The sequence below is a fragment of the Manis pentadactyla genome, chromosome 4 (assembly GCF_030020395.1).
Source record: "Manis pentadactyla isolate mManPen7 chromosome 4, mManPen7.hap1, whole genome shotgun sequence".
NCBI lineage: Eukaryota > Metazoa > Chordata > Mammalia > Pholidota > Manidae > Manis > Manis pentadactyla.
Window position 1 is genome coordinate 35,252,791 of NC_080022.1, and position 23,645 is coordinate 35,276,435.

A 23,645-nucleotide genomic window follows, 5' to 3' on the forward strand; every position below is an offset into this window, starting at 1 on the left:
ATATATTCTCCCATACTATAGGATGCCTTTTTGTTCTACTGATGGTGGCCTTTGCTGCACAGAGCTTTTTAGCTTGATGTAGTCCCATTTGTTCATTTTTGTTTTTGTTTCCCTTGCCTGAGGAGATGCATTCAGAAAAAAGTTGCTCATGTTTATATTCAAGAGATTTTTGCCTATGTTTTCTTCTAAGAGTTTTATGGTTTCATGATTTACATTCAGGTCTTTGATCTATTTTGAGTTTACTTTTGTGTATGGAATTAGACAATACTCCAGTTTCATTCTCTTACATGTAGCTGTCCAGTTTTACCAACACCAGTTGTTGAAGAGTCTGTCTTTTCCCCATTGAATGTCCATGGATCATTTATCGTATATTAATTGATCATATATGCATGGGTTTATATCTGGGCTCTCTAATCTGTTCCATTGGTCTATGGGTCTGTTCTTGTGCCAGTACCAAATTGTCTTGATTACTGTGGCTTTGTAGTAGAGCTTAAAGTTGGGGAGCATAATCCCTCCAGCTTTATTCTTCCTTCTCAGGATTACTTTGGCTATTTGGGATCTTCTGTGGTTCCATATGAATTTTAGAACTAGAGACTCTTAAGATTTTTCTGAGCTTTGCTTTAATTCAAAGAACACTGAACACAGAGCTATGTGTGCCACCAACACTACCAAGCAAAATATATGTAGAATTATCAAGCTAGGGAATAAAAAAGCAGTTTAGAAAGGCAGCCCAGATATAAGAAAATATGTTCATTAAGGATGATGTTAAATACTTAACACAAACAAGTTAATTACTATGGTTAAAATCATACCAGTTTGTTCCCTGGTAGAATAAACTTCTTAAGATTTTAAATATCCAAAGCTCTTAATGACTCTACATTAAAGTCTGAGTCCCTTTAGTTAATAACAAGATCTGTAATTTTCAGCAGAAGATCTCAAGGGATTTCAAGCCCTCATTTCCTTCAAATCTACAGGATGAGGGCAAAGGTCTCTAGGCTCAGGATAATGCAAAATGTTCTTGGCACCTGCTCCTTTCTTTCCCAACTCTAGAATCATCATATTACAGGAAATGAGTTGTTTTTATCCTGCTTATTGCATCAGTAGTAGCAAAGGACAATTGGGAATTCTATTTTCATGCTTATAGTACAATGCACATTTTCTACAAGAGTGGGTAGAAAAAGGTTGATAGACAGGTAAAGAAACGGTTTGTGATAGTTGCATGTTTAAAAATTGAAATTCAACCAGAAAACCCACATGGATACATTATTAGACTTCCAGCACTGCTGTGAATGGTACTGAAGGATTTCTAGCTTAATCAGAGAACTGGTGTGCATGCTAAGACACTCCACAGTGATTCACTGAAGAAGGAAAGAAAGCCTCCACTAAATTCAACTGAGTAAATCCTAACAGTTGATATGGCTGCACAAAACGACTTTTTCCAAAACAAACAACCCAAAGTTTGGGGGCAGGAGGGTAGCAAGGGATAGAAACAGAGTGAAGAAAATGCAGTTGAACAAAAATTCAAAATGCAAAAGAAACTTAACTCTAACATGTGCTTTTCTTGGCATAAATATGAATGTTTACAGATAAAGGAAATGTCATGGATGATTGATGCCAGGGTAATCAAGCTTGAAACAATCACTCACAAGAACCAGAAAGAACAATTTCAATGAGGTTAAAGCCTCCTATGACAACTTAGCCATCTTTAAGTGTTCAACACAATGACATCAACAACCTCCTTCTCTTTTTAAAGACCTTCAAACGCCTTCCATTTCATTTGGCAATCTTCAACATGTTCTGATCAAGAAGCTCTTTTTTCCCACTAGAAGAGTCAGAGTTAATTCCCTACTGCCTCATCATTATAATTTAAAAGAAACTAGAGCCTTAAGTATGTTTGAAATAACCAAGTTTGCTGAGAAGTGGAGGAAAGAGAATGACCTATCTACCTACCTATAATTCTAATGAGGCAGATTTCGAGGCAAACACCTGCTGTATAACTACCTGGCAGCTGTTTTTATAGGAAGATACCTGCTATACTATCCCCAATCCCTGAACTTGGTGGCACTGTAAGTGGCAGCAATGACAGACTGCTGATCATTAGGAATGCATATGGAGTTACCAAACCAAAGGTCTGCTTATGCAACAGAGTGAACTATGGCACCATCTGTGCTCAGGTCCTCTCCAGAAAAGCAGATGGGCTCAAGTAAAAGCCCTGGTCTCAAAGAAGCAGATAGAGACTTCCAGAGCTAGAAGAGCTCTAAGTGCTGCTCCTCATTATGCCAACAGAAAAACAGAAGGAAATGATTTTATTCCATGTTAAAAGCAAATCACTTCAATCCTGTAGGTGACAGTTCCTAGCCAATATTCATTGAATACTTACTATATGCCAGGTACTTGGGATACAGCAGTGGACGAAATGGACATGACCCCAGCATGAAGCTTACAGTTTAATGGAAAATAAATTATTCCAAGTATGCAATAACTCTAAAAGGCAAGTACAGAATGCTGTGGAAGCATAATGGGGGACTTCTCCCAGACTAGAAGATGATGGGAAACTTCCCTTTAAGCTTAGACCTGAAGGAAGAGCAGGAGTTAACCAGGCAATGGAGGTGGGTGGGGAAACTGAGTGGGCAGTCTGGGCAGACAAAATGGTAGGTGCCAAGAGTTTGAGGCAGACTGGTGATTGTGAGGAACTAAAGATGCCCAGTACTGATAAAACACAGAAAACAAGTTGGGGAGAGGCACAAGATGAGGCTGGAGAGGTTTTAAGCCATGTTAAAGATTTTGATCTTTATTCTGAAGGGAGTAGCTCTCAGGTTATGTGTACAGATAGAAGTATGTAATACAGAATCATCTCCTATGTCTCTAGCATGTTCAATATCTTCAGACTAATGACCCCTTGTATTCTGTGATGATATTATTGGCTTAATAGTGAGCTAAATCAAAGTTGAAAGGCAGCTTGGTATAATAAAAAGAGCACTGCACTAAGAATCAGGGCTCTAGTTCTGGCCTCACCAGTAAGTATGACACACTCTTTCTTCATGCCAGTTTCCTTGTTATAAAACCAAGTAATGTGCTTCAAAGAGACCTTGAGTTTTGTGGAAGTGCTTCAAGAACTGCTATGGGAAGCCCAAACCAGAATAACCCATGTTCCATGTTTTATATCTTGGGCTTCTAGATAAGATTTCACTTAAAGAAAAAGTTTCACTGCCTTAAGATGAAGTTGGAGAATGATTCTGATTTTTAATCTTAGATAATATATCCATTAAGTTATTTTATTCAACAAACACGGATATCTATCATATTACCTACCTGTTGCACAGTTATTAGGATGATTAGAAATTACTCACTTGAAGTATGTGACATGACACTTGTCATATATTAGGCACTCATTAAATGATAACTATTTTTGCTATTACCACAGGCCAAGTACTATGCTTGGTACCAGGGACACACAGTTGAAATAAACAAATGTTGCCCTAGGAGCTCACAATCTAGTAGGGAATACTACATACTAAAAAAGACTTTTTAGTATAACATGGTATATGTAATAATGGAGGGAGGTAGTGCCAAAGAGGATGCAATGAATGTTTCACGGGGGAGGATGAAGCTTGACGTTATTCTGAAAGATGAAGGTTAAAGATGGAGAGATACCAATGATTATAATTTTTATCTTAGGCATAGTCCTACCTCTGAGCTATCTTCTGAGTGTATATATATAAAACTTCCTGACATCCTTACCTGGATGTCTTAAAGCACTTTGAATTCATCATATTCCAACCTGAACTTTGGATCTCAACTCTACAAACCCAGTCCTTCCTATCTTATCTATCCTGTTGCTCAAACCAGAAAACCTCATCCCCAAGGTTCAGTCACACAAGTCCTCAGATTTTACCTGCTAAACCCTTCTCTAATTTATCTACTTTTCTCCATTTCCACTGTTGACACCCTAGCCCAAATTAGCATTATTTCTCATTTGGATTACTACAATACCCTCCCTTACCTGATCTCTCTACATCCTCTCTTACCCAACTCCAATCCATTCTCCCCACTACATCCAGAGTTATCTTTTCAAAAGATAGATTTGATCATGACATTCTCCTATTTAAAACCTTTTGGTAGTTAGGACCAGGGCAGATTATTTTTAAAAACAGTCACATTATTCCCTTCACTGTATTCACATCCCTTTGTAAAGTGACTCCGCAGCTCTTCCCATCAAGTGGTAGAATTTACTTTGCTACCCCATTAAACGGTTGGCTTTGTGACTGCTTTGACCACAAGAACATGGTAGGAATGATGCTGTTTCAGCCCTTTCTCCAATATACAAAATTAAAAGGTATCACTTGGCTCTGCCCATAAAAACTCCATGCCAGAGTACATTCAAATACAAGATGACACTCTGGCTTGATTAATGTTCTCTTCCAACAAATTTACTGGGCCCCTGCTATGTGTTAGGCCATGTATTAGGTCCTCGGTTTACAAAGACAAATAAAATAGTCATTTTCATGTATTATAGTCTAGAGCAGTAAAGGGTTTAGATGTTATGCAGAAATCTCTACAGTATATAGGAAAGTACAAAGGAAGAAGTGTCAATGCTGCCTACAGCAAAGAAGGTCAGAAAAAGCTTCTTAGAGAAAGGATTTATGAGCTGAGTCTTGAAAGAAGAGCAGGTATTTAGCCAGGAAGAGAAGGGGAACTGTGGCTGAAAGAGTGCTAGGAACAGTGAAAGCAAAAGAACAGAGGCCAAAAAAAAAAAAGGGTGCAGAAGTTGAAGAACTGGAAGCAACTCTCTATAGCCACATGGTAGAGTGTTGAGTATGGAGCTGCACTGGGGGAATGGTGGGGTAAGCATGGTAGGATGACTGAAGGCCTCAGGAATTTGTGCTTTCTCCTGTAAGTGATGTATAGGCAGAAGAAAGAAGTAGTAGAAAGCAAAGTTGAAAATTCTGGAGTGTTAGAAAAACTGATTGAGCAAGGTTCCAGGGGAGGTAGAGGAGAATGGGGTAAAAGACATAAATGAAGGGACTGGGCCTAAATGGGAGGAAGAAACCTTCTTCTTCCAAAGCTAGAGAAAAGGAACTGTAGGTGGGTCTAGGTAAAGGTAAAATCAGGGGTAGGGGTTGGGGAGAGCAGTACCCATTGGGGAGATTTTCTTGCAGAAGGAGGCAGGGTCATTTTCTGAGACAGGAAAGGAAAGTGGTGCTGGTTGAGAACAGCTGCTGAGAGAAGCAGAAAGGTCCAGGATGGGTATAATGATATGGATTGGTTCTGAGGGCTCAGCTAAGATTGGAACCATGAATTTATAGTGGTGCCAGTTAACAACACTGCATAATAATTCTCTTAAAGACTTTAATAGAACAAATGTAGGAGTAGACAAAGTACATGTTAGAGTAATCCAAAGTTAAGGATTATGAGGGTAAAAAGACAATGAGTGTGTACATGGAGGGAAATACAGAAATAATGTACAATAGCGTCTAGATTGGATAAAAAAGGAAATGAGGGAGACAAAGAAAAGAGAGATAGAGGGAGGTAGGGAGGAGGGGTGGTAAGGGACTGAAAGATACACTGAGATAGAAATGAAGGAAACAGGATTCTAGGTACAGATGGCAGATAAAACACAAACATTAAGCTCTATTCCTCTTTGTTTTTAATTTTTAATTTGGTATCATTAATCTACAATTACATGAGGAACATTTTGTTTACTAGGCTTCCCCTTCACCAAGTCCCCCCCACAAGCCCCATTGCAGTCACTGTCCATCATAAGCTCTATTCCTTTTGAAAGCTCATTAAGAGATAGTGAAGGGTTTTGTTGCTGTTATTGCTTTTTTTTTTTTTTAAAGGTATAACCACTGAAGACAAAGATTAGGAAAAGAGAGGATGGATGGTTTGGATAAAGTGAAGGCTCCTATGGCCAGAATCCTCACTTGAACCTAAATCACTTGATGATGTAACTGGCCTGCTGATAGGCTACTGCTTCCACACCCTAGGCAGTTAGCTATTACTGACTGAGTCACTATATAAAGAGCTCTGCCCAGTGCTCTGCGTGGAGGTAGAGATGAAGGAGGATTACAGACCTGCAGACTGTTGGATGCAGACGTAATTCTAGTGCTTGACCAATCGCTGGGAAAACAAGTTGGGTAATAAACCCTTTCACCCAGGAACATTCCATTGTCATTCCTTGGTCTCACTGAATCCATAGTGAACTTGCCCGGGGCTGAAACCCATTGGCAAGACAACTGGCAACATTGGCAAGATTCATTGTTGACCAAGGAAAAGAACAGGCTGTCCTCATGAGATTGGTGCTTCTGTGGGCTGCCCCTATGAATGGGGAGACAGTCAGTTGTACCCCAATGAGGTACGTGGTCTGAGGTGGCTTGCCTCCTAGAGGGCTGGGCCCCACCTTGGGACTGGAGCCAGGTGGAGGTGATACCTGAGGCAGTAGGAATGGCCCTTGGAATAGTAAGCAGGTCTTTTGAGAAACAGAGCACCTGTGAAGCAGCAGGAACTGTGGGTTGGCTGCTTCTCATAGTATTAAAAAAAGTCTACAGATGAGAAAAACATGCTCCTGAAAGAGACACAAGAAATGGCAGCATGAGAATGTGAACTGCGAACTGCTGTGGATTCACTGACGAATGAAATGACATTGATACAAGAGGAGGCAGCACAAGAACGCTGGCTGCAAGGTGCCACTGAGGAAGTAAAAAATTTGCTGGTGACTGAAATGGCATCACTACGAGGTACTGTGGAAGAGGTAAAGGCCCTGAAGGAAAAGGACAGACCCCTGCAAAAACCACAAGAAGAGGCATTGTGAGAACATGAGCTGTGAGGTCCAGTGAAGGAGGTAAAACATTCCTTACAGAATGAGACAGCAGCACTGCCAGGTGCTCTGAGGGAGGCAAAGGCCATGGAGGAAAAGGACATACTCCTGAGGGAAGTACAGGAAGGGGCGGCATGAGAACGCCAGATGCGAGGCATTGAGGTGAAGGTAAGAGAGCTATTGAAGACTGAGCTAGCATTGCTGTGAGGCACTGTAGAAAGGTAAAGGATGTAGCAGAGAGGCACTCAGGGGAGTGGAGAGAAAGGTGCCATCAGACCTGGAATTGGAGGAGCTGGGGAAGGAGGAAGGGGTGGTGCTGGGGGCACCTCCTCTATTGAAAGCACTCCCAGTGGTTGTAAAGAAAATAGACACAGCAACTGAGGGTTCCTCTAGGAGAGGTGCAGCACCCTCCCCAGGTTGTGGAGCTCTCTATGCTCCACCCCTATACTCAGGCTGAGCTGGTGGATTTGGGCTCCCAGTTTAGACAGAAGCCCTTGGAGTCATTATTAGCTTGACTCCTGCATCTGTGGGACTTAGGGGTGAATGGGATTGTTCTGTCAGGATCAGAGATGGGAAAGCTGGCTTCCCTGACAGTTGGGCCTGCCTCGAGGCAGCGATTATAAAATGCACATCAGACCTCAGGAAATCACTCCCTCTCGATTAGCTTATGGCTGCACTTTGGGCTGTATGGCCCAATCAGAGTGATTTACCATCCTTCCCTGCTAGATGGCAGACATACACTGAACTTCAACAGGAGTTATGGGAGCTATGCATAAAAAATGTCATCTATAGTCCAGAGAATTATGATCCAGATAAGGAGCCTACAGGGATGAGAAATGTACTTCAAATGGCTCCCACATCCCTCTTTGGGTCTCTAGTGGCGATTCTTTCCCCTCACTTAGACAGCCCATCAGTGAGGTTACCCATACAGTAGCAGACTTAGGAGAGCCTGAAGCAATGAGAGCATGGAAAGAAATAAGGTAGCTACACAAAGGAAGAACTTAAAGGGCCCCATGTAGGTTATGAGGACCCAGATGTGGGTTGATTTAATATGGGCAGAAGCAGATGGAAAGAAATTAGACAGGCAGTCAAACAGGATCATACTGGAGCTATGGCAACAACTGAAACCAGAGCAGCAGTTCCAGCCATTAAGACCAAAGAGGCAGAGGTAAGAGACAGAGCCACAAGTCTGGCCTGTGTGTTTGTAAGACTTCCTGCTGGAAAGCGAGCCAACCTCACCTGAGCCCACACAGGAAGGTGATTGGGGAACATGGTTTGACTGTGGGGAAGGTCGAGATACCTGCCCTGAGGGACCAGGGGGGCACTGAAGGCCACATGTTGAAATAGCTATCCACTGGTCCCCAGTGAACATACAACGCTTCCTGGCTCTGGTGAACACAGGGGCTGAATGTTCACTGATTCATAGTAACCCTGAGCGGTTTCCCAGAACCCCCACTATCATAGATGGATATGGGGGTAAGGCTATCAGAGTGAAACAAGCCCAAATCCCTTTGGGAATAGGGTGTCTACCCCCAAAAGAGTATACTGTGTATATATCTCCTATCCCTGAGTATATTTTGGGGATTGATATCCTGCAGGGTCTATGGTTGCAGACCACTGCAGGTGAGTTCAGACTGCGAGTACGTGTGGTGAAGGCAGTTCTGAGGGGACATGCTAGGCACCCGCCCATAGCTTTGCCTGTGCCTCAGTAGGAGACTAATACCAAACAATACAAACTGCCTGGAGGGCATAAAGAGATTAGAGAAACTCTCCAGGAGTTGGAAAATACGGGTATTATAAAGCCCACCCATAGTCCTTTCACTTCCCCAGTGTGGCCAATAAAAAAGCCAGATGGCTCTTGGCGTATGACTGTGGATTATAGAGAACTGAATAAAGTCATAACCCCTATGCATGCTGCTGTCTCTTCTATTGCAGACCTGATGGATACTCTCAGTCACAAACTAGGAATGCACCATTATGTGGCAGAGCTTGCTAATGCCTTCTTTTCCATTGACATACAGCAGGAAAGTCAGGGACAGTTTGCCTTCTCATGGAAAGGATAGCAATGGACTTTCACCGTCCTTCCACAGGGACACCTCCAAAGCCCGACCATCTGTCATGGACTTGTAGCCCAGAATTTGGCTATGTGGGAGAAACCGCCAATGGTGTGGGCTGTACCATTATATTGATGATATCATGCTCACATCTGATTCTCTTTAAGATCTAGAAGGTGCAGCACCTAGACTGCTGCAACATCTACAGGAGAAAGGATGGGCTGTAAACAGTACCAAGGTTCAGGGACCTGGTTTGTCTGTCAAGTTCTTGGGGGTTGTCTGGTCAGGTAAGACTAAAGTTATACCAGAAGCAGTCATAGATAAAGTCCAGGCCTTTCCTACCTCTACAACTGTGGCATTGTTACAGGAGTTCTGGGGTCTTCTAGGGTACTGGAGAGTGTTTATCCCACACTTGGCACAAATTCTGAAGCCCCTATACTGGTTGGTATGAAAGGGCATCAGGTGGGACTGAGATGAGACATGTGCATCTGCCTTTACTACAGCAAAACAGGCAGTCAAGGCTGTGCAGGCCTTAAGTGTGATAGACCCATCAAGGCCCTGTGAGTTGGATGTTCAGGTGACTGAAGATGGTTATGGCTGGGGTCTCTGGGAGTGGCTTAAATGAACTTGCCAACCTATTGGATTCTGGTTGCAACTCTGGAAAGGGGCAGAGGTATGATACACCTTGATAAACAATTGGCTGCTGTGTATCATGCCTTGCTGGCTACAGAAACCATCACTGGAATGGTCCCCATAAAGGTAATAACCACCTATCCCATCATGGGGTAGGTATGAGACTGTATCCAAAAGCCAAGGAGTGGTGTGGCACAAATGCCTACACTGGCCAAGTGGGGTGCTTACCTACAGCAGTGTAGCACCCTCTCTAGTAGCCCCCTGAGTGAAGAATTTCAGTGCTTATTGTTGCGAGTGACATATACTAGTGAAAAGTAGGAAGAATTTACTTTAGAACCATGAGTAGCAGGGAGTCCCTATGGAGAGGGAAGAGCCCCTATACCTGAAGATGTATGGTATACAGACAGCTCCAGCCATGGAGGACCGTAGCTTTCCATCCTAAGATTGAGACAATATGGATGGAAGATGGTGAGGGAAAGAGCAGTCAATGGGCAGAGTTGTAGGCAGTGTGGCTTGTGATAGGCCAGGAGCACTCCCCAACAGCTGTCTGTACTGACAGCTGGGCCACCTATTGGGGCTTGACACTCTGGCTACCAACCTAGTACCATGCCAACTGGCTGGTTGGTCACTGACCCTTTTGGGGGCAAGAATTGTGGCAAGACTTATGGGCCTGTGGTCAGACTAAGACAGTTGCAGCATTATCACGTGACAGGTCATTTGCCACTGGCATCCCCAGGAAATGATGAAGCAGATAAATTGGCCCAGGTACATTGGCTAGAAGGAAAGCCTGCCTTTGATGTAATCCAATAGTTACATCAGCGTTTGTTGCATGGGGGGGCAAAAGACAATGTGGGCTGTAGCCCATTGGTGGGGCTTGCCTTTGACCTTTGAAGAAGTCAGCAGAGTCCCGAAGGAGTGCCTTGTGTACTCTAAAAGGGACTTACACCGAGTTCCACAGCAACATGGGACAATAGCTAAGAGGTTGATACTCCTTGTCAGGTGGCAGATAGACTATATTGGGCCTCTGCAGTGTCAGAAGGGTACCAGTATGCCATGACTTGTGTGCACACAGCTATTGGACTTCTGGTTGCTTTTCCTACATGTTGTGCAGATCAACAGATGACCAAAAGAGGCCTGGAGTGTCTCTTTGCAGCCTGTAGACAACCACAGGTAACTGAGAGTGATCAAGGCACCCATTTTACTGGACATGCACTACAAGAATAGGTGCAACAGTTGGGAATCAAATGGAAGTTTCATGTGCCATACAATCCTACTGTAGCAGGCATGAAAGAGAGGTACAATGATTTGTTAAAATCTGGACTGAAGTCATACATCAATAGTCTGCACAGATGGTCAGTCCACTTAAGGACAGTGTTACGGTGTTTGAAGGAGAAACACCAAAAGGGAGCTCTAAGCCCCGTAGATGTGCTAATGCATATTGCTGCCTCTCCTATACAACTGCAAGTATAAACTAAGGAAGAATCATTGAAGCTGAGGTTTGCCCACCAGAGTAATATCTTGCTGCCAGTAACAATTGCACTAAACCTTGGAGAGTCCATTGACTGGACATGGCCTTGGACATTTTGACATATGGACCAATGATGGCTGGCCCTCCTGGCACCTTGGGGACAAGGCCTGGAAGCTGGTGTCCTGTGTATTCCTGCAGTAACAGCAGAGTGGCCCCCAAAGATCACAGCAGTATATCCTGAACAGCCAGAAGGTAGGAGCATCTTACCAGGGAGTTTTGTTTTATCATATGGCCAGTGCATGCACCTCCAGCAGCACTATATATAGACCCTTCAGTAATCCCCATGGGGAGAGGAGTAAAGGTATGGTATACTAGACCTGGATGGGGTCCCCTTCCTACTACAGTCCTATCACAGAACCACTCTCTTGCATGCATCCTACCTGATGGACAAGATTTGCCTATGTTGGTGTCATTAAAACATGTGTCTTGTGGCCCTTAAGGTCTTTGTGGATTGGGCACACACCCTAGCAAAACAAAAACAAAAACAAAAACAAAAAAAACTGCTACTCGCTGGGGTAAATGCAGCTCCCTATCCATACCACTACTAAATGTGAGTCATGAACTCATCTGAGTAGAACTGGTTCTGATTATAGTTGAAATAACCTCCTCAGGTTTGAGGATTATTATAATTTTTGTTACCTGTATCAAAATCTTATTGTATCTTAATTTTTGTTATTATCTCTATGTTGCTGTTATCCTCTGTTGCTGTTGTGGAATCTGGTTACAGTGCTCCAGCTTTTGCACACAGGGAGCACTGCAGAAGATTTGAGAGTGTGTAGACTGTGAGGTGAGAATCCTGGAGGGGTGGAGTGTGGATAAAGTGAAGGGTCCTATGGCCAGGATCCTACCTGACCCTAAACTACTTGATGATGTAACTGGCCTGCTGATAGGCTACTGCTTCCACACCCTAGGCAGTTAGCTATTATTGACTGAGTCACTATATAAAGAGCTCTGCCCAGTGCTGTGCATGGAGGCAGAGATGAAGGAGGATTACAGACCTGCAGACTGTTGGATGTAAACCTAATTCTAGTGCTCGACCTATTGCCAGGAGAACAAACTGGATAATAAACCCCTTCACCCCAAGGATGTTCCATTGTCATTCCTTGGTCTCACTGAATCCATAGTGAACTTGCCCGAGGCTGAAATTCATTGGCAAGACAGATGGTAACAAAATTTTGCAGTTTGAAAGGGGAAGGATGGTGGTAAGAGATTTAGCATATCTAAGAAAGCTGAATCCTGAACCAGCCATAGGAAAGATAAGTAATAACCAGATTTGTACTGCAGAAGCCCGGAAATGAATAGGAATGGGCAGTATGGCTTTTATCCACCTCAAAAAGGGTTTGAAGATTTTTCTCTGAAGGCTGTAGCCAGTCCAAAAGAAAAGACTTAAGGATACTGACATGGGGGTTCTTTTACAAATAACCTATCTGTATCAATTTAAAGAAGTGAGAGTTAAAAGTATAGAAGAATAAGAATAAAAGTCTCAGTGCCTATGCTGGATAAGATACCTTGGGAGGTTCTTGATCCTGACTTCCACAAGTCCCTCTGCACCCCACCCTGCAAAAAGCTACTAATTTAGATATATTTTTCAAGATTTTCCATACCATTGGGAAAATAATCAAGAATGTAAACCCATTTCTCATCATCTGTAGTCCTGGAAATACAGATCTGGCCATGATCTTTAAGGGTTTGACTTAAGTTCTTGTCTTTCCAGATATAAATGTCCAAACTTTCCAAGATGAACATGTGAACATTTTATTTCATTTTAAAAGATATCCTTTAGAAACTTGTTTGAATACTTTTATTACCCTTCCAGTAAAAAACCTTGACTTGTATTCAAAACAGCATAACATTGGAGAAAAGCTACATGATTTTCTTATTAAATATTTGGCACAAATATGTTTTACTTATGAATTATTAAAAACACATGTCTTTCAGAAGTAAAACAGGGATTTAGAGCTGGATGGGGTTCTTTAAAGAAAACGAATCCAATTTTAGTTGGGGAAACTGAGGCTTATAGAAGCAAAGTGATTTGCTCAAGGTCATATAGCTGGTTTGTCTCAAGACTAAATTCCAAATTCTCTGGACTTGAATTCCCAGTAGCATGCTCTTTCTAACAGTAACATTCTTTTCTACTATGTATAATGCCTCTCCAATTTGGTAATGCATTAATTTGACATGTAGAAAAGGTGTTGTACTTTCTCCCAGTCCACTAAGGTAGTTAAGAATCTGGGTGTCTTGAAGTAGTTATGAGTACTGCCTGATGGCTAAGCCTGTGGGGGAGACTGCCTCTGTGCCTGACTACAGGCGTAGCAGGACTCTAATCCAGCAAGTGTCTTATGCTATACCACTTTCCAGGACCAAATTTGCTTGAGGCCCAGCAAAACAGAACCTTCTCCTTGCGATCAGGCATACATTTCATCCTCTCAGAAAGGGAAAAAAACAAACAGATGTATATTCCATTATCACAGTCCTTTTCTCCTACAACCAGTACAAAAGTAAGAAAACTTTAAAACACAAAGTTTCTGGCTCTCCTATATACACAAAGGCCTTTTCCAAGATACTTTTAGTGTTTACCCAATAGGAACTAGCTCCCACCTTCAGAAATTCAATTAAAAAAAAAAAAGTAGTATTGTATTCTCATATTCAAAACTGCTTGAAAAATCTGAATCTACTTAGCTTTTACCCACCATCTCACTAAGGCCAGGAGGAACACAATACCCCAGAGGGTGATAGGAATTGAGAAGAACATTTTTACTGCTCATTTATCCATCCAGCTGCTCTATTACAACTACACACCAAAGATTCTGAATCACTGGGGTATAGATTACAAGGAAGAAGAATGGAAGGAAAAGATCTGCCAACAACCAAGAATGCACCCTAGTCTTGGGAAACTGGTAGAAGATCTGTCTTACTGGTCCCAACGCTTACCCAAGGCTGTGAGCTCAACAGCTAAGAGGGAAAAATACTAATGGAAAAGGCCCAGCTCTGTCCCCAATCAAATAAACAATACAGAATAAACCTTTCTTCCTCTGGCTTTCAGCATCATTATCTGAAATATAGGGGACTGGACTAAATGACATTCCAGCTGTGGCAATCTATGATTCTTAAATATCTACAAATAAGATAAAATTTTTAGTACACTTAGATATTATTTAATTGCATTTTATGGTGAGCTTTTCTAAAATACAAAGAACTGCTCCCCTACCCCCCGTTTCCTAAAATTTGATTTTGGTAAACAAATTTAGAAAAAAAGAGAAAAGCCGTTAACAAACCCTTTACTCCTTTCTTCATAGACAGAATTTCAGATCCAGTCAGCCATATCCTGACTATTGTACAAAACAAGCTGTGTTAATGAAGTCCCATCATAGCTGCTCTTTATGGAGGGAAAAAAAAAGAAAAGAATGGCAAACTGCAGCCAGTCAACTGGACGGCCCTGCTGCCTGATTTTGTGAATAAGGTTTTATTAGAACACAGCCACACTTTTTTGTTACATATATACGTATGCTTTGAGCTGTAACAGCAGAGTTGAGTAAGTGCAAGAGACAATACGGTCTGCAAAGTCTAAATTTTTACTATTTGCCCTTACAGAAAAGTTTGCCAGTTCTTGTTTTATACCTCAACATTTGTCACAAAGTGCCAAAGCCCTCGATTATAGACCCTTAATCACAGCTGGTCAGTAGGTTATTTCCCACTCATTCATTCAATGAATATTTACTGGGACTTCTTATTTCTAACTAAATCTTCATTCCATTTCCCCATTTGTAAAATGGCATATAGTAGTATCTACTTCATAGGACTATTGTAAGGATTATATTAAAAGACAGTGTGATATTAAATGATTCCACTGATGTATCACTACCTCCCAAATTAACCATCTACCCAATCTGGTAACAAATTTTCTCACTTATTGTGATAACTGTAATTTTTAAAAAGACTTACAGTCTGAAATGTTTATGTAATTTTCTCTAATGCAATCCAACAAGTAAATGGTGGTTGGTTTTCTCTTTTACAGTGTTGGTCCTGTCTCTCTAACATGCTTAGAAGTTGTCTGAGGAAATAAGTATGCTTTATGCTCACTTGGGGATCCTTCAAAATTCTGAGCAATGAAATTCTAAATGAGTTATTGGTGGAAAAAAAGACGACTTAAAATCAAGGGCCAACATTTCCTGATAAATAATGGATTAACTCAACTCTGATATACCTAAACAACATAATATTATTCATAATAAAAAGGAATTAAGTACTGACATGAGCAACTACACAGACAAACCTTCAAAACATTATGCTAAGAACCTAAGTGTCCATCAGTAGATGAATGGATAAAGAAGATGTGGTACATATACACAATGGAATATTATTAAGCCATAAGAAGAAAACAAATCCTACCATTTGCAACAACGTGGATGGAGCTAGAGGGTATTATGCTCAGTGAAATAAGCCAAGTGGAGTAAGACAAACACCAAATGATTTCACTCATCTGTGGAGTATAAGAACAAAAGAAAAACTGAAGGAACAAAACAGCAGCAGAATCACAGAACCCAAGAATGTACTAACAGTTACCAAAGGGAAAGAAACTGGGGAGAATGGGAGGGTAGGGAGGGATAAGGGTGGGGAAGAAAGGGGGTATTATGATTAGCATGTACAATGTGGGGGGTGGGGGAAAGGGGAGGGCTTTGCAACACAGAGAAGACAAGTAGTGATTCTACAACATCTTACTATGCTGATGGACAGTGACTGTAATGGGGTTTGTGGGGGGGACTTGGGGTAGGGGAGAGCCTAGTAAACATAATGTTCTTCATGTAATTGTAGATTAATGATAAAAAAATATATTAAAAAAACATTATTCTAAGTTCTTACTACACTGATGGATAGTGATTGCAATGGGGTAGGAAGAGGGGACTTGATAAGATGGGTGAATGTTGAAACTATAATGTTGCTCATGTGAAACCTTCATAAGATTCTATATCAAATGATACCTTAATAAAACAAACAAACAAACAAAATTACGCTAAGTGAAAGAAGCCAGCCACAAAAGGCCACATATGGGATGATTACATTTATATGAAATGTCCAGAATAGGCAAATGCACATAGACATAAAGTAGATTAGTGGTTGCCTGGTGGGAGAGGGAGGATTAGAGAGAAATAGGGAGTGGCCTAATGAGTTCTGGGTTTCTTTCTCATTAAAAACCCATTAAAAGGGGTAGTAAAAATCCTCCAAAAATTGATTGTGGTGATGGCAACATAATTCTGTGACTATATTAAAAATTACTGATCCAATGAATGGGTGAATTGCATCTTGTGTGAATTATATCTCAACTATATCTCAGATAACCTTAAACTTTTACCATGTTGCTTGTCAAATTTATTCAATTAAAAAACAAATTTAGGTCATGGGGACAGTAGTACAGCATAGAGAATACAGTCAGTGATTGTGTAACATCTTTGTATGCTGGTAGATAGTAACTGCACTAGTGGGGGTGAGGATTTATTAACATGGGTAACTGTTGAAGCACTGTGTTGTACATTTGAAATCAACACAACATTGTATATCAATGGTACTTCAATTAAAAAAAAATTTAGAACTTCTGTCTTCTGTGTAGGATTTTTAAAGTTGGAAAGAGAGCTACTTTCACCATAACATAAGAAAAAACTATGATGACAGATGATGACTACATTTACCACGATGAGCATTTAACAATGTATATTACTGACTAGTCACTAAGTTTTAAAAATCTGAAACAACTATATTTCAATAAAAAAATAAAAAATAAAAAATCTGAAAGAAAAAGAAAAAACTGAATAACCTACAAAACCATAACTTTTCTTGAACTCATCACAGGCAACTGAGTAGCAAGAACTCTAAAAGACAACGGACTCCAAGAAAAGATAAGACATCAAGACATCAACACCGGCTCATGGACAGCATAGCACGGAAGGGAATCAGAGCTGCCACACAAGTGGGTAAGAAGAATTCAGAAAATTCTTAAATTTCTAAAGGTTGAGTGTGAGCTAATATAAGAGCATATCATTACAGGAACCATAGACACATGCAGCATTTGCACTTAGTTTTCACAAATTACTGAGAACTATATACTACAAGGAGTAAATTTTGCTGTATGTAAATGATGCCTTAATAAAACCAACTTAAAAATCAAGTGTCAGGTAATTAGAAACAATCTAAAGTGCACAGTACTGGATAAAGTTAATGAAATGATAGTATATATTCAAATGAATTATAAGTATACAATTATTGAAAATCATGTTAAAACATTAAGAGGAGGAGATCGGAAGATAGCGGCGTGAGTAGAGCAGCGGAAATCTCCTCCCAAAACCACATATATCTATGAAAATACAACAAAGACAACCCTTCCTAGAATAAAGACCAGAGGACACAGGACAACATCCAGACCACATCCGCACCTGAGAGAAACCAGCGCCTCGCGAAGGGGGTAAGATAGAAGCCCCGGCCCCGTGGGAGCCGAGCGCCCCTCCCCCCAGCTCCCGGCGGGAGAAGAGCAGGCAGAGCGGGAGGGAGACGGAGCCCAGGACTGCTGAACACCCAGCCCCAGCCATCCGGGCCGGAGTGCAGACACAGTGCGTGCGCAGGGGGCCCTGGATACTAGGGAAACAGGGCAGCAAGAACAGTGAGCGGGCATGGGAGGCTGGGCACCAGAGGACATAAGAAAAGTGAGCGACCAATTTTTTTTTTTTTTTTTTTGCTGTTTTGTTTTGCCGAGCGCTTTTTGGAAGTCTTAAAGGGATAGGGACCCCAATACTAGGGAAACAGGGCAGCAAGACCGGTGAGCAGATACCTGAGGCTGGCGCCAGAGAATAAAGAAAAACGAGCAGCCACCTTTTTTTTTCTTTTCTTTTTTTGTGGTCGTTGTTTTGTTTTGGCGGGTGCTTTTTGGAAGTCTTAAAGGGGCAGGGCGGGACACTTAATCCAGAGGTAGAGAATCAGGGGATCTCTGGGCACCCTAACCCCTGGGCTGCAGGGAGCAGGGAGGCCCCTTACGGAGATAAATAGCCTCCCAGCCGCTCCCCCTCCAACCCGACTCCACCATTTTGGAGTAGCTGCCCAAGCCAGGCCACGCCCACAGCAACAGCGGAGATTAACTCCATAGCAGCCGGGCAGGAAGCAGAAACCCTGTCTGCGCGCAGCTGCCCAGCACAAGCCACTAGAGGTCGCTGTTCACCCAGGAGAGGAAGGCCACAAACCAACAAGAAAGGAAGTTCTTCCAGCCGTCACTCGTCCCAGCTCTGCAAACTATTCCTATCACCATGAAAAGGCAAAGCTACAGGCAGACAAAGATCACAGAGACAACACCAGAGAAGGAGACAGACCTAACCAGTCGTCCTGACAAAGAATTCAAAATAAGAATCATAAACATGCTGACAGAGATGCAGAGAAATACGCAAGAGAAATGGGATGAAGTCCGGAGGGGGATCACAGATACCAGAAAGGAGATTACAGAAATGAAACAAACTCTGGAAGGGTTTATAAGCAGAATGGATAGGATGCAAGAGGCCATTGATGGAATTGAAACCAGAGAACAGGAACGCATAGAAGCTGACATAGAGATAGATAAAAGGATCTCCAGGAATGAAACAATATTAAGAGAACTGTGTGACCAATCCAAAAGGAACAATATCCGTATTATAGGGGTCCCAGAAGAAGAAGAGAGAGGAAAAGAGATGAAAAGTATCTTAGAAGAAATAATTGCTGAAAACTTCCCCACACTGGGGGAGGAAATAATCGAACAGACCACGGAAATACACAGAATCCCCAACAGAAAGGATCCAAGGAGGACAACACCAAGACACATAATAATTAAAATGGCAAAGATCAAGAACAAGGAAAGAGTTTTAAAGGCAGCTAGAGAGAAAAAGGTCACCTATAAAGGAAAACCGATCAGGCTAACATCAGTTTTCTCAACAGAAACCCTACAGGCCAAAAGAGAATGGCATGATATATTTAATACAATGAAACAGAAGGGCCTTGAACCAAGGATACTGTATCCAGCACGACTATCATTCAAATATGATGGTGGGTTTAAACAATTCCCAGACAAACAAAAGCTGAGGGAATTTGCTTCCCACAAACCACCTCTACAGAACATCTTACAGGGACTGCTCTAGATGGGAGCACTCCTAGAAAGAGCACAGCACAAAACACCCAACGTATGAAGAATGGAGGAGGAGGAATAAGAAGGGAGAGAAGAAAAGAATCTCCAGACAGTGCATATAACAGCTCAATAAGTGAGATAAGTTAAGCAGTAAGATACTAAAGAGGCTAACCTTGAACTTTTGGTAACCACAAATTTAAAGCCTGCAATGGCAATAAGTACATATCTTTCAATAGTCACCCTAAATGTTAATGGGCTGAATGCACCAATGAAAAGACACAGAGTAACAGAATGGATAAAAAAGCAAGACCCATCTATATGCTGCTAACAAGAAAGTCACCTCAAACCCAAAGACATGTACAAACTAAAAGTCAAGGGATGGAAAAACATATTTCAAGCAAACAACAGCGAGAAGAAAGCAGGGGTTGCAGTACTAATATCAGACAAAATAGACTTCAAACAAAGAAAGTAACAAGAGATAAAGAAGGACACTACATAATGATAAAGGGCTCAGTCAAACAAGAGGATATAACCATTCTAAATATATACGCACCCAACACAGGAGCACCAGCATATGTGAAACAAATACTAACAGAACTAAAGGGGGAAATAGACTGCAATGCATTCGTTCTAGGAGACTTCAACACACCACTCACCCCAAAGGATAGATCCACCGGGCAGAAAATAAGTAAGGACACGGAAGCACTGAACAACACAGTAGAGTAGATGGACCTAATAGACATCTATAGAACTCTACATCCAAAAGCAACAGGATATACATTCTTCTCAAGTGCACATGGAACATTCTCCAGAATAGACCACATACTAGGCCACAAAAAGAGCCTCAGAAAATTCCAAAAGACTGAAATCCTACCAACCAACTTTTCAGACCACAAAGGCATAAAACTAGAAATAAACTGTACAAAGAAAGCAAAGAGGCTCACAAACACATGGAGGCTTAACAACACGCTCCTAAATAATCAATGGATCAATGACCAAATCAAAATGGAGATCCAGCAATACATGGAAACAAATGACAACAACACTAAGCCCCAACTTCTGTGGGACACAGCAAAAGCAGTCTTAAGAGGAAAGTATATAGCAATCCAAGCATATTTAAAAAAGGAAGAACAATCCCAAATGAATGGTCTAATGTCACAATTATCGAAATTGAAAAAAGAAGAACAAATGAGGCCTAAGGTCAGCAGAAGGAGGGACATAATAAAGATCGGAGAAGAAATAAATAAAATTGAGAAGGATAAAACAATAGCAAAAATCAATGAAACCAAGAGCTGGTTCTTCGAGAAAATAAACAAAATAGATAAGCCTCTAGCCAGACTTCTTAAGAAGATAAGAGAGTCAACACAAATCAACAGTATCAGAAACGAGAAAGGAAAAATCACGACGGACCCCACAGAAATACAAAGAATTATTAGAGAATACTATGAAAACCTATATGCTAACAAGCTGGGAAACCTAGGAGAAATGGAAAACCTCCTAGAAAAATACAACCTTCCAAGACTGACCCAGAAAGAAACAGAAAATCTAAACAGACCAATTACCAGCAACGAAATTGAAGCGGTAATCAAAAAACTACCAAAAACAAAACCCCCGGGCCACATGGATTTACCTTGGAATTTTATCAGACATACAGGGAACACATAATACCCATTCTCCTTCAAGTTTTCCAAAAAATAGAGGAGGAGGGGATACTCCCAAACTCATTCTATGAAGCTAACATCACCCTAATACCAAAACCAGGCAAAGACCCCACCAAAAAAGAAAACTACAGACCAATATCCCTGATGAACGTAGATGCAAAAATACTCAACAAAATATTAGCAAACCGAATTTAAAAAATACATCAAAAGGATCATACACCATGACCAAGTGGGATTCATCCAAGGGATGCAAGGATGGTACAACATGCGAAAGTCCATCAACATCATCCACCACATCAACAAAAAGAAAGACAAAAACCACATGATCATCTCCATAGATGCTGAAAAAGCATTTGACAAAGTTCAACAACCATTCATGATAAAAACTCTCAGCAAAATGGGAATAGAGGGCAAGTACCTCAACATAATAAAGGCCATCTATGATAAACCCACAGCCAACATTATATTGAACAGCGAGAAGCTGAAAGCATTTCCTCTGAGATTGGGAACTAGACAGGGATGCCCACTCTCCCCACTGTTATTTAACATACTACTGGAGGTCCTAGCCACAGCAATCAGACAAAACAAAAAAATACAAGGAATCCAGATTGGTAAAGAAGAGGTTAAACTGTCACTATTTGCAGATGACATGATACTGTACATAAAAAACCCTAAAGACTCCACCCCAAAACTACTAGAACTGATATCGGAATACAGCAAATTTGCAGGATACAAAATCAATACACAGAAATCTGTGGCTTTCCTATACACTAACAATGAACCAACAGAAAGAGAAATCAGGAAAACAAATCCATTCACAACTACATCAAAAAAAAAAAAAAACCTAGGAATAAACCTAACCAAAGAAGTGAAAGACTTATACTCTGAAAACTACAAGTCACTCTTAAGAGAAATTAAAGGGGACACTAACAGATGGAAACTCATCCCATGCTCGTGGATAGGAAGAATTAATATCGTTAAAATGGCCATCCTGCCCAAAGCAATATACAGATTTGATGCAATCCCTATGAAACTACCAGCAACATTCTTCAATGAACTGGAACAAATAATTCAAAAATTCATATGGAACCACCAAAGACCCCGAATAGCCAAAGCAATCCTGAGAAAGAAGAATAAAGTAGGGGGGATCTCACTCACCAACTTCAAGCTCTACTATAAAGCCATAGTAATCAAGACAATTTGGTACTGGCACAAGAGCAGAGCCACAGACCAATGGAACAGACTAGAGAATCCAGACATTAACCCAGACATATATGGTCAATTAATATTTGATAAAGGAGCCATGGACATACAATGGCGAAATGACAGTCTCTTCAACAGATGGTGCTGGCAAAACTGGACAGCTACATGTAGGAGAATGAAACTGGACCATTGTCTAACCCCATATACAAAAGTAAACTCAAAATGGATCAAAGACCTGAATGTAAGTCATGAAACCATTAAACTCTTGGAAGAAAACATAGGCAAAAACCTCTTAGACATAAACATGAGTGACCTCTTCTTGAACATATCTCCCCGGGCAAGGAAAACAACAGCAAAAAATGAATAAGTGGGAATATATTAAGCTGAAAAGCTTCTGTACAGCAAAAGACACCATCAATAGAACAAAAAGGAACCCTACAGTATGGGAGACTATGTTTGAAAATGACACATCCGATAAAGGCTTGACGTCCAGAATATATAAAGAGCTCACACGCCTCAACAAACAAAAAACAAATAACCCAATTAAAAAATGGGCAGAGGAACTGAACAGACAGTTCTCCAAAAAAGAAATACAGATGGCCAACAGACACATGAAAAGATGCTCCACATCGCTAATTATCAGAGAAATGCAAATTAAAACTACAATGAGGTATCACCCCACACCAGTAAGGATGGCTGCCATCCAAAAGACAAACAACAACAAATGTTGGAGAGGCTCTGGAGAAAGGGGAACCCTCCTACACTGCTGGTGGGAATGTAAGTTAGTTCAACCATTGTGGAAAGCAGTGAGGAGGTACATCAAAATGCTCAAAACAGACTTACCATTTGACCCAGGAATTGCACTCCTAGGAATTTACCCTAAGAATGCAGCAATCAAGTATGAGAAAGATCAGTGCACCCCTATGTTTATCGCAGCACTATTTACAATAGCCAAGAATTGGAAGCAACCTAAATGTCCATCGATAGATGAATGGATAAAGAAGATGTGGTACATATACACAATGGAATACTACTCAGCCATAAGAAAATGACAAATCCTACCATTTGCAGCAACATGGATGGAGCTGGAGGGTATTATGCTCAGTGAAACAAGCCAAGCAGAGAAAGGGAAATACCAAATGATTTCACTTATCTGTGGAATATAAGAACAAAGGAAAAACTGAAGGAACAAAACAGCAGCAGAATCACAGAACTCAAGAATGGACTAACAGGTACCAAAGGGAAAGGGACTGGGGAGGATGGGTGGGTAGGGAAGGATAAGGGGGGGAGAAGTAGGGGGGTATTAAGATTAACATGCATGGGGGGTGGGAGAAAAGGGAGGGCTGTACAACACAGAGAAGGCAAGTAGTGATTCTACAACATTTTGCTATGCTGATGGACAGTGACTGTAAAGGGGTTTATAGGGGGGACCTGGTATAGGGGAGAGCCTAGTAAACATAATATTCGTCATGTAAGTGTAGATTAGTGATACAAAAAAAAAAAAAAAAGGCAGTTCCTGTGTGGTAACCTCCAATGAGGTCTACACAAGGGTATAAAGGGCATATAAATGTGTAGGCAAAGGGTCTGTTTGTGTTTATACAGAGGATCAAAGCCTAAT

The 23,645-nt window shown here is 41.2% G+C and overlaps 1 protein-coding gene across 4 annotated transcripts in view; it reads right to left on the minus strand.

The window, feature by feature from the left end:
* Nucleotides 1–23,645, minus strand: part of EIF2B3 (eukaryotic translation initiation factor 2B subunit gamma) — a 169,362-nt gene that overhangs the window by 54,452 nt on the left and 91,265 nt on the right. The gene's annotated exons all lie outside the window — the stretch shown is intronic.